Raw genomic sequence first — 13,246 nt, 5'->3', positions numbered from 1 at the left:
TGTTTAAAATGAAATTAATTTTAAAACTGTGTAGCTCTGTGTGGTGATGGATGTTGACTACACTTACAGTGGTGATCATTTGACAACATATACAAGTATTGAATCATCAGATTGTATAGCCGAAACTGATAATTCTGCATGTCAGTTACAGAAAAGAAAGAAATTGATGCCTGGGCCTTGCCCCTGGAGATTCTGACTTAATTGGCCCATGGAGCATCCAAATATTAGGATTATTAAAGACCTTCAGTGACTTGATTCCACTGTGCAGCCAAGCTTGAACCATCCCTGATGACTGAGTTCATGCATTGCGCAGAAGATCCTTTCCTTCTTAAAGAAGATGGTTCTGACTCTAGTAAGTTACAATCAATTTAATTATATTTAATCGTAATTCATATATTCAGCTGAAAAGTTATGCCTACTCTGGACATTTATGCCTACTTATGGACATTTGGAAAGAAAAGCAGCTTTCAATTTATCTGAAGATTCACATGTACCTAGATTAGAAGTTTTTGATACTTGTTTTCACTTACCTCCAAACTATAATTGTCAGGCACTTAGTAGCTTGGAATATTTGAGTTGTTAATGCTTTAGTTTTATGGATGGAAAAAAGCAATGCTTATTTTCTAGAAACACAAAGTATAAGATTCCATTTGCAAAAATACAGTTATTACCAAAAACATGTTAAAAATTACCAGTACTTAATCATTTGTAATAATGGGTTCAACACACACTTCTTAATGTCTAAGGAATTTCCAATGGTTTTATTAATATGGGAATCTCTTTTACAAGAGTGTTGCCTTTAGAAAGGAAGCTGGAACCAAGAGAAAAATAATAGAAGCAGTTTTATTGAATACTATTTTTTTCAATACTGTTGGTCAGTTAAACAACAACAACCAAAAGTCAATTAAATCAAGGATTCTTTATTTTTTTATTGAAACATAGTTGTTTTGCGGTGTTGTGTTAGTTTCTGGTACAGGGCAAAGTGGTTCAGTTTTATAGTTGTGTGTGTATATACATATATTTTCAGATGCTTTTCTATTATAGCTTATAATGATATTGAATATAGTCGCTGTGCTCTACAGTAGGACTTTGTTGTTTATCTATGTTATATTAAGTAGTGTGTATCTGTTAGTCCCAAACTCTTAATTTATCCCTCCCCCACCATTCCCCTTTGGTAACCATAAGTTTGTTTTCTATGTCTGTGATTCTCTTTCTGTTTTATAAGTTCACTTGCATCATGTTTTTAGATTCCACCTATAAGTGATATCATGTGATACTTTTCTTCGTCTGGCTGACTTCACTTAGTATGATAATCTAGGTCCATCCATGTTCCTGCAAATAGCACTATTTCATTCTTTTTTGTTGCCGAGTAGTATTCCATTGTATATATGCACCACATCTTCTTTATCCATTCGGCTGTTGATGGACTTTTAGGTTGCTTCCATGTCTTTGTGATTGTAAATACTGCTGCAGTGAACACTGGGGTGCATACATCTTTTCAAATTATAGTTTTGTCTGGATATATGCCCAGGAGTGGGATTGCAGGATCATATGGCAACTCTTGCTTTTAAAGGAACCTCCCTACTATTCTCCATAGTGGCTGCAATTTACATTCCCACCAACAGTGTAGGAGGTTCCCTTTTCTCCACACCCAAGGCAAGGACTCTTATTAAAAAAGGATTCATGTCAATGTATGGCAAAACCAATACAATATTATAAAGTAATTAGCCTCCAACTAAAATAAATACATTTATATTTTTTAAAAAGGATCTATATATGACTTAAATATTGTGTTTTAACTTGAATTATATAAATGGACTCATTTGGGGATACAATTCTCCAGAGGTCTCTTGCAGTTCTCTACATTTCCTTAGCAGAGGCATTGAGAGCATTGGTTCCGGATCATCTTGTCAAGGATGTTTGTATAGCAAGCAGAGGATAGTGGCTAGTTTTGGAAGACAGACACAGCATCCCTTTCTGAGGCAGATGGCAGGTTTGTTTGCTGTCCGGTCAAATAAGGACAGCATTTCCCTCTGGGCAAAGTTCAGCTAGGTTTGCTTTCAGCCCATCATGAATGTTAGGGTTCACTAGACTCGGGGGGCCCTCAGCTGTGTTGCAAACCCACTTCATGTATGGCATCCACCCGAGGCCACTCTGGCATTGGTGGGATAAAGGGAATCCGTGCCTGCTGTGCTATGAGTGCTAAAGTCCTTGTCCCTGACCTCGAGTCTCATATTCCCTCAGCATCCAGGAACCTGTGGCAGATGAACTTGTTAGCTGGCAAGTACAGCACCACCTCCAAGCTTTCACAGTGCCTGGCTGTTATATTCACCACTTGTCTTCAGGTACAGCCAAGACCCCTTGAGTACAGGTCCATGATTACCTGTCTTCCACAGACTGTGCCTGGAATACACTAGCTATTATTTACCTTTACTTTTAAAAATTTTAACTGGAGTGAGAACTTAAATACATGTGTACAACAGTCTGAGTACAGAATCTTCCCAGATACTTTCCCCTTTTCATTTATCTCACCCACATCTCATTTGACAGCTTTTAGTCAGGATTCTTTGGAGACTGAACCAGTAAGATAAATAGATACAGATATGAATTTGCTGTAAGGTGTTGGGTCAGATTATTGTGAGTGCTTGCGAATCTGAAATTTTCCAGGCAGGTGGCAGGCTGGAAACTCAGGCAGGATTTCTGTGTGACAGTCTTAACGCAAAATTCCTTCTCCTCTGGAAAAGCTCGACTTTTGCTCTGAAGCCCATTCAGACTATCTGGGGCAATCTCTTACTTCAAATCAACTGATTGTAAAGCTTAATCGCACCTACAAAGTACCTTCACAGCAAGATCTAGACTGTTTGACCGAACAATGGATCACTGAAGCCTGGCCAAGCTGACACAGAAAATGAACCATCATGAAAATAAGTTTTTAAGAAGAGAAGAAAAATGAACCATTGTGGTTTTCTTTTCTAAGCAGCTTGCTTTGGCTGCCAGTCAAAAACATTTAACTCTGTCTCTGCTTATACTCATATTTATTTAAAAACATACAACTGGCATAAAAACATTTAGAAACCAATACAACTGAATCTTGGAAATAACTCAACTGGTGGACACGTAAGAGCAAACATACTAGTAGCCGACTGACTTGAAATGTTAAATAGTTCCTGGAGATGAGTCAATAATTTTTTTAATAGAAAGGAGAATGCAAGTCAACCAATCATATTTTAAACATAGGTCAATTCAGAGAATTACTGTGCCTGTTGATCTCAACCTTGTCTGTCAATTGGAAATGAATCGGGCAGCTTGGAAAACTCTGGGTAACCTAAGCCTCACCCAGGAGTAGTGAAATCCGAATCTTTGGGTGCCAGACATCAGTCACTTTGTACTGATCCCTTTCCAGTGTGTAGCTGAGATTAAGAACCTCTGGTTTAATGTCACAGCCACAAAGAAGCTCTCAAGTTTGGCTGGCTCTTCCTAACATGTGAGTGTATCAGCATTTATATATTTAGAAAATATAAAGAGCAGAGGAGAGTATATAAAAGAACAAAGCACCACCATTAATCCACAAATCAGTACAAGCTAGCTCGTACATTTTGGAGAATTTTCAAATATTTTATCCTTGTTAGAATTCCTATGAATAGAATTGCTCCATCAAACCAATTCCTGTTTTAAATTATAATATATTTCATGCATTTGTAGTAATAAGTCAAATTTGTTCCTAAGTCCTACAAAGTTAGCTTAGATACCCAACTAACACAATCAGCTATATAGTACTGTACTGTTATAAGTTTATAATACTTTTCACACAAATAATACATAAAAAACAGAAACACAAAAAATAAAACGTTTTTAATCTTACAGTATAGTACCTTGAAAAGTACAGTACAACAGCTGGCATACAGGAGCTGGCATCAAGTGAACAGGCAAGGAGAATTACTGACTGGGGGAGGGAGAGGAGGTGGGAGATGGTAGAGCTGCAATGTCACTTACGCCTGATGTTGATGGCACAGGTTCTGACTCTCTGCTGGATTCAATTCTATCTGCCCTCTTGAAAACACTGATCCAGTGATTTCTGGATGGTGGTGGTGGTGTTTAATCATTAAGTCATGTCCGAGTCTTGAGACCCTATGGACTATAGACTGCCAAGCTCCTCTGTCTGTGGGATTTTCCAGGCAAGAAGACTGGAGTGGGTTGCCATTTCCTTCTCCAGGGGATCTTCCAGATCCAGGAATCGAACCAGAGTCTCCTACATTGCAGGCAGATTCTTTACCGACAGAGCTGTGAGGGAAGTAACTCCTTTTCTCTAGTCATAGATGACACGGTAGAACTGGACTGCATTCTGAACAGCTGCTACAGCCTTTGTGTACTGTTCTACATTTGGGTTCTGTGCCTCAAAAACTAACAGTGCCTCTTCAAGTAAAGAAAATCCCCTGGTTGTGAATCTCTTTGGTTTTTCAGTTACTCCTTCCTCTAGTCCGTCTTCGTCCTTTCTCTGGGCATCCAATCCCATCAAGTCCTCATTAGTAAGCTCCATGTTTTGCATTTTTGAAAGTTCGAAACTTGGAGGTTTGTATCTAGGGGACTTACTGTAAATAAAATATTAGGAAGGATGATGCAGACAAGGCTTAGTAGTGCTTGCATATTAGGGCTTATCTATACTGAAATGCTTATTTTTAGGACCTAATACTTTAGCCACCTGATGGGAAGAGCTGACTCATTGGAAAAGACCCTGATGCTAGGAAAGATTGAAGGCAAAAGGAGGAGACGGTGGCAGAGGATGAGATGGTTAGATAGCATCACTGACTCAATGGACATGAACTTGAGCAAACTCTGGAAGATGGTTGAGGGAAGCCTGGTGTGCTGCAGTCCATGGGATCATAAAAAGTTGGATATGACTTAGCAATGGAACAACCGCAACAGGACCCGATCACCATGAGAAGAAGCCCAAGCTAGCCACATGGAAAGTAAAAGAGCAAAAGGTCACAGCCTCCCAACCGTCCCCACTGGGGCACCAAACTTGTGAACAAAGCCATCTGACTCCATCCACATGAGAGACCTCAATTGAGACAAACAGAAGAACAGCCCAGCAGAGCCCCAGCCAAACGACAGAAGGGTAAACAAATAAAATGATCACTGTTTTTACGTTTTGGAGTGGTTACACAGCAATAGATCATCGAAAGATGACCACTTCTAATATGAATAGTTACATCACATATGGAAAATAAACTAAAAAATCATGCTTTTTGTTCTTATCTGGTTAAATTGCTGAGGTCTTCACTGTTTAGATGACTTTCAGAAAGAACATGGGCAGTGGAGTCAAGAAAACATGAATTACAACTGGTTTCGCATATTAGATATACGATTTCTTGGAGTATCAGCTTCCTTGTGGGCAAACCAGGTTTTAACAATAGCTGTCTCTCAGGTGTTTTATTCTTAGACTTTTCGAGTGATGGTGCTTCTGGCTCAAACATGAAGAAATGTATAGGTGTGAGGTCACATATTTACTACAAAGCTATGTCTCGAATCCCAAGCAAGTGTTCTTGCCACAGTACCTCACTACTAGTGAATCCACTTATGAATCTATGCAAACCAGATGGTGAGAGGGATTATCTGTGATGCCCACCTGGCAAAACTGCTTCTGGTTTTCCAAGGCAGCAGGCAGAACTGCTTAGCGACCACTACCTCCATAAATAGCCTTTCTCTTTCTAACTAAGCCATGCCCTCCAGTATTTGCATCAGGGCCTTCTTTCAAAGCAGTTGACCCTTTGGACTCATCTGGTAAACTAATATTTACATGGGGCCAGTCCTCAACGTGAAAGAAGGTTTCTGTTGTATGAATTTGCATATCCTGTCAAGGACTTTTTCAGAACACTTTCATTTCAAGATAAAATGAAACTTACAGGACTAAGCACAGAACTGCCTCACATTTCAGTTTAAAGGAGGAGGGGGGATGAAACAAAAGACAAGTTTAATTATGACACTGGGACTTTACAGTACTAAAAATATACTATATACGGAGGAACTATGGAGGCTGTGTTCTGTTTCCACGTGTCGTTTATAAAGAGCACATTCATGGTATCTGCAAATTCCTAATAAAGGTTTTTATTTGAAAGACATTCATGGCTATATCTAACTGAAAGGGTTAAAATTTCAGCCTTGTTATAAAAATACTATGACGCTTGTCGTTAAAAGTTCTTTTGCTCAAGCGAGCCCTGACTTTAAGTATGCAAGAGTGGAAACAGGCAACAGAAATTGGGGAAGCGCTGGGGTCTGTCACTCCCATCCTCGCCCAAATAAAGAAACGTTAAGATGTTCTACTTCTCCATGCTGGGACCACAACCTTAGGTGGACTAGAGCAATTGATTTAAGGATTTATTAGGTTCTCATCTGCTTTAGGAAAGTATGTATGTTGTTAAGTTTCCACCCAACCTCTTTGATGTTCTACATCCGTCAAATGGCAGCCTTGGGGCTCAAACCTTGGGTTTCTGTCCCCAGCTGTATACCTGTTCACTGAGCACTCTGGATGCTGCAGAAGTCTGGCCTGCCTTTTCATTTCAGAAACTTAATCATCAGTGTTTAATTCTCTAGATGAAAGTATGACACAAAGCTTGGACTGCCAGGTAAGATACAGGATACCCAATTAAAGTTGAACTTCAGACAAACAACAAATACTCTTTTAATACCACATGTTCCAGTTTGCTACATTTACCAACCTTTTGTGGCTCAGCTGGTAAAGAATCTGCCTGCAATGCAGGAGACCTAGGATCAATCCCTGGGTTGGGAAGCTCCCTTGGAGAAGGGATAGGCTACCTACTCCAGTATTCTTTGGCTTCCCTTGTGGCTCAGCTGGTAAAGAATCTGCCTGCAATGTGGGAGACCTGGGATTGATCCCTGGGTTGGGAAGATCCCCTGGAGAAGGGAAAGGCTACCCACTCCAGTATTCTGGCCTGGAGAATTCCATGGACTGTATAGTCCATGGGTCACAAAGAGTCGGACACAACTGAACAACTTTCACTTTACCCTAAACCTTAACTACCCACCAAGGGCAGTTCCATCTTCTTTTATTTCCATCTGAAAGGAAAAAGTAGATTTTTTCCTTTCAGATGTAAAAGGGGCTTCCCAGATGATGCAGTGGTAAAGAATCCACCTGCCAGTGTAGGAGACGCAAGAGAAGTGGGTTCAGTCCTTGGGTAGGAAAGATCCCTTGGAGGAGGAAATGGCAGCCCACTCCAGTATTCTTGCCTGGGAAATCCCATGGACAGAGGAGCCTACAGAGGGCTACAGTCCATGGGGTCACAAAGAGTAAGACACGATTGAGCATCCAAAAGGAAAAAACAAATGTGTTGAGACTTAGAAAACCAAGTAAGAGGTGTCCCAGCCAACGAGAGGCCTGTTCTTGCAAGATAAATAGAAGCACTCTATCCCCTTCATCCACAAAGAATCAGACACAACTGGAGTGACTTAGCATGCACAGCACATCCTCATCATCCAGTTGTTTCTCTTGAGCTAACTAACCTGCAGGAGCCTGGGCCCACGATGTCACCCAGATGGGGGTAGCTCATGGGGGCCACCCTGACTCCTCTCAAAATTGACTTAAGAGATCGAATTATGCGGGTTTTCATGATCACTTTCATTTTATCATCATGAAAATGATTTGTAAGTACCAATTATGGATGAGATGCTGGGGACAATGCATTCTTGACTCAAGGGGTCTTCAATATCACTGGGGACCTAGCAGATAGAATCAAAGATGAATAACAATACAAGAACACAGAATTGTATCATAATCTCTCAAGATCTTAGAGTATAAAACATGAACGTGTGCCCTTACTGATCACATGGCCTCATTCCTCACTTTTTAGATAAGTAAGCAGATATATTTTTTGTAGCTAAAGTTTTTGATGTTTTCTTTCAGACTTTGGTGTTGTTGCTGTTGAGTTTTTGTTTGTTCTTGTTGTCATGCTTATAATGGCTTTACTATATCAAGAGTATATAAACATTTATCTGTGGTTTCTTCTAGTATTTTTAATATTCGGTGTCTTGTTCAGTCGCTTAGTCATGTCCAACCTTTGCAACCCCATGGACTGCAGCACGCCAGGCTTCGCTGTTCATCACCAGCTCTCGGAGTTTGTTCAAACTTGTGTCCATTAGGTCAATGATGCCATCCAACCGTCTCGTCCTCTGTCATCCCCTTCTCTTCCTGCCCTCAATCTTTCCTAGCATTAGGGTCTTTATATTTAAATTTTTGAGCTGTATGAAATTAATTTTGATGTAAGATACAAGGTAAAACTACAGCTTAATTTTTTCCCAAACTTTAAGCCAGTTGCCCAATGTTATCTTAATATTTCCTCTTACCATTGATGTGACTTTAATACCCCAGATGTGCTTTAAAAATTTTTTTTATTTATCTATTTGGCCACGTGGGATCTTAGCTACACCATGCAGGATATTTTGTTCTGGTGCATGGGCTTAGATGTCCTGTGGCGTGTGGGATCTTAGTTCCCTGATCAGGGATTGAACCCACGTCCTTGGCATTGGAAGGTGGATTCTTTACCTCTGGACCACCAGGGCGGTCCCCCCATATATGCTTTTACTAAAATTTGCTGTCTCATCCCTTTCACTGATGTGCCGGCACTATGCCATTGTAGGCAGTGCAGTATTATGAAGCATTTAGAGATCAAGAAAAAAAATCCTCCCCTTGTTACTTTTCCGTTCTGGCTGTTCTCACTGGGGATCTTAACCCAGTCAGATCCAGTGGCTCATTTTTATAAGAGCTATCTGGTCGTGTACCCTTTACTATCCAGAGGAGATAACATTTATGGATAGCATAACCCTAATCTTTGTGATAAACCAAAAATGCCTCGCTGTGACCTCTAGCCCTAATAATGATCTATTTCTCTTTATCTTTTTACATCTTCTCTGTGTCTTCCAGGGTCCTGACGAGAAAAACATGTGGCACACTCAGAATAAGAAACTGATGAATTGGAAAAAGTCACTATTCTTGATAGTGTGCACAGAATATAGGGAAATCAGAAACAAGGGTTCAGCATTTTAAGGTTTGAGTCTTTACAACCCCAGGCCTAAAACGGCGAGGTGAGGAAACGGTAGAATTCACAAAGAGTGGCCCTGGAGCATCACCTGATGAGAGCCTCATTGGAGGGTTGCAGCCAACCCACAGCCTCAGAGAGGAAGGGAGCCCAGGGCTGCTCTGACCTCTCTCTGCATTGGCCGAACTCAACCAGAAGTGTGCCAGCTAGTGATGAAGTTCATGCAACTCAGCCTGCCCAGACACATAGCTGGGTAGGAAGGCATGGAGTGTGGATTCGGAGGGGCAAATAAATGGATAGGAAGCAGCCTGCGAGGTAAGGCGTCATTGACCCCTGCCCATCTACCACCTTCTTCATTCCCAAGCATTTCATGTCAATTTTCTTCCCAAATATTTCATATTTTTTGTTGCTCTTTTACATGGAAGTTCTATTATGCATCTGGATTAGTTACTATTTATATGTGAGAAGGAAATGTTTATTTGGAGAGGGAAATGGCAACCCACTCCAGTATTCTTGCCTGGGAAAACCCATGGACAGAGGAGCCTGGGAGGCTACAGTCCATGGGGTCTCAAAGAGTCAGACTCATCTTAGCAACCAAACAACAAAATATGTGAGAAAGCTATTAATTTTTATGTATTATTTGCATGGCAAAGTGGTTTGATAAGAAGGCATTTAATTTTTGCTTATGTGAATATCATTTACATGGTATGTGACCTGAGAAGCGTCCAGTATCTTTTCTGCATTAATTCCATTATTTGTAAAAAAAAAAAAAAAAATGTTTAAGGCTAAGAAGATATTTCTTCATTCTTTTTAGTAGTCAATGAAATAATACATATTAGTCAGTTAGAATAGTCTGGTTCAAAATAAACTCCCAGTAAAGATCACTTATTATTGTATCTAGCAGTTTTTCAGCTGATCTAGGGCACTGCTTGCTTTTCAATCCAGTAGATAACACTGATAGTTAGCAACTGGTTTTCCTGTGGCACACTTGGCAATTTTCAAATTCTCTCTGGATCAACTAGGTGGACTTTTAAACATAACCACTGATATTTTGACTCTACCCCCTAAAAGGCCCAGTAGTCACTTCAGAAGGGAATGAGTCTCCCAGAAACCCCACTTTGAGAAACAGGTTTTACCTGACCCTGGACTGCGAGTGTAGCTGCCCTCATTGAACCAAGTCTGCCCCTGCTTAGAAACCAGAGTCCCTTTCAGCTGAGCCTAAGAGAGAACAAGGGAAATGTAGACATGTCTCAAAGATACCTGTAGAATGACAGTTCTCAGTCAGGGGCAGGGGATGTGTTACAATGTCTAGAGACATCTGTGATTGTTGAGGGGCAGTGTGGCTGGCATCTCATGGGCTCAGGTCAGGGTTGCTGCTCAGTGTCTTACATGCCACAAAGATGTATCTCACCAGAAATGGCAGGAGTGCACCAGTTGAGAAACTTCTAGAAAAAAACATCAGCCAGCCAAGTTGCTTGAATTTAGACATGAGGTTGCCCTGATTGTGGTGGTAGAAATAGAAGGAACCTGCTGCTTCTGCAAACCTCATGTCTGAGATGGCATAAATAGTCACACTCCTCCCCCCACCCCCTAACCAGTCTTTGCACTTCGAAAGTTCACGACTGGCAGCCTGCAGTCTCCATGACTTAAGTAGGTTTGCCACAGCTCATCTCTTCACCTCAGAAGACTCCAGACCTGGACTCACTCCATGCAGCAAAGAAAGGTATGTTAAACATTGGGAAAAACTCAGATCATTTAAGTACCTAGATCTGTGAGCCATTCTCAGAGAGAAGGGGAGAGAGGGTAAGGGACCCAAATCATATGCAAAACAATCTTTTTTTTTTAGAATCTAAAGAAGAGTTTTTGTAGTCTCAAATGTCACTTCTTTGAAGATAAAGTCAGACTTTTACAATAATGCTGGAAATGGTTTTCTGGAGTGTATCTCTCGTCTGTATAATTTTGAGGAAGTAAATACTATTAATAGGTGTTTTCAACAGCGTATATTAAAGCAGCCTTTCCAGCACGTTTTGAAGCGTCAATCCTTTGCTGTCTTTGCAAGGTAAAGTTTGGTGTTTTCTCTTTATCTTAGTTGATGCTACTGGGTCCATCTCAGGCTGATCTTGACACCTTCCATGTTCTGCTCTCTTCAACCAGACTTGTCTGTTTCATTTTGGAAGAAGACTAAAAATGGTAAGGACAGCTAAGAGATCCCTAAAAAGTGTTATTTGTCCTTTTTTGTGGGAAGAACTAAAACTGGCTAGCAAGAGAGATGTTTAAGTTATCTGTACTTCAGTTATTTACTGAAGAAAACTTTCATGATCTTTCATAAACAAGATTAATCATGGGGGTATTGTGTAATTTCAATTAATTAAGATTAATCAATACTTGCTGTGTTCTCCTTCCTATGGACTTCCCTAGTGGCTCAGATAGTAGTAATTTCAATTAAGATTAATTAAGATTAATCAATACTTGCTGTGTTCTCCTTCCTATAAGAGTTAATGCATCTTGCCCTGAGGAGGAGCAAATGTTTGAATTGGGGAAATAGCTTCTATGGGTCGAACTTTTTTCACCCCACGTTTTTGGCTTTGAAAGTTAGTCATATAGTCGTGTCCAACTTTTTGTGGTCCCATGGACTGTAGCCTGCTGGGCGCCTCCATCCGTGGAATTCTTCAGGCAAGAGTACTAGAGTGGGTTGCCATTTCCTTCTCCAGGGGATCTTCCTGACCCAGGGATTGAACCCAGGTCTCCTGCATTGCAGGCAGATTCTTTACCAACTGAGCCACTAGGGAAGCCCTCATTTTGGGCTTTATGACCATACAAATTACTGAGGTTTCTTTGTGTTTTTCTAGCATTTGGTGGTGTCTAAACGAGTATGCAGGGGAGGGAGGGGGCAGGATGCATAGGACTAGGAATACAGGGAGGCTGGGCTCCCATGCAGTCCAAGAAAACCAGAACTGGACAGTAGATAAAGCTGTAAAAACAGATTTTGTTCAGGAACTGTTGCAATCGGGGAAATGAGACTGCAGTATAGGACTGGGATCAGTTCCAAATAGTGCGGAGGCATGTGCGGATTTATAGTCCAGGAGCAGAGTGGAGGCCAGCGGGTGGAAAATTACTAAGAGGAAATATCAGGGGTGGCAGGGCATAGGGTGGTTCTGACTCGACCCACCTGACAGGGTTCTTGCTGAAAGCAGGCCAGGAAGATGGACTGTCCCCTGGGGGGTGGTAGAGATGGGGTATTTGATCAGATAGCAAGGATAATGAAGCTGTAGTGAGGGGCTCTTGCTAAACCAACCTAACAGGATCCTTGTGAAAACTGGCCGCATGAACACAAAAGCCCAAATATCAAGGCCGAGTCAGAGGAGCTTGACTAAAGTTTAGTCAGGGAGAGACTCTGTCCGTGTTTGCTGTCCCAGTTACTAGTTGGGGATCCTTAGGTTTATCACTTAAGCCCCCTGAAACTCAGCTTTTTTTAATACTATAATATGAACATTACTATGGCTCTCTAGTTGCCTTGCTGGGCCATTGTGGAGGCTCAAATAACAGAATGTATATTCAGGTCTTTTGCACATGGTGTGAGTTATCAGGCATGCCGCAAAATTCATCAGAAAAAGACACCAGTGACTTCTTGCTGAAATTATTTTGTCACCCCAAGTAGACACAACGGAGTACTTGCCCCAGGAACCCACTCTGACTTCTAGATTGGAAGGTGGGCTCCCGGGCTCATTTCATGTCTAATGAAGACTTAACCACAGGACACTGTGCGAAGAGACAGAGAAGCAACAGCGTAGAGTTTCATTTCCTAGAAACTCAGATGTCTGTTTTTAGGCAAACCCAGGCCCACATCTGTCTGTGTCCCTTGAGGGATGGTGTGATAGGATTGATGGTAGTAAAGAGTGCTCACATTTATTGACTGCTTACTACAGTGAGCATCGTGCTTCGGGCTGGACGTCTCTGTTTCGATTTCACCCTCTAAGCAGCCTTGTAAGTCATAGATGAGGGAGCTGGAGTTTCAAGAGTCTAAGAGCTTCTGGTTTTGGTTGGGCAGCTCAACCCTGGAAACCGTGCTGGAGACCCCTCTGTTCTACCTAGACCGAGCCCAGCACACACTCCTACTCAGGACATGGTCAGTCAATGTGGGCTTCAAGTGTGATAATGTAGTCCTTAAGAAAAATATTGGGATATCTTTTATAAGA

This window comes from Budorcas taxicolor, chromosome X, assembly GCF_023091745.1.
Source record: "Budorcas taxicolor isolate Tak-1 chromosome X, Takin1.1, whole genome shotgun sequence".
In the NCBI taxonomy this organism is placed as follows: Eukaryota; Metazoa; Chordata; class Mammalia; order Artiodactyla; family Bovidae; genus Budorcas; species Budorcas taxicolor.
This window is presented reverse-complemented; position numbering follows the sequence as displayed.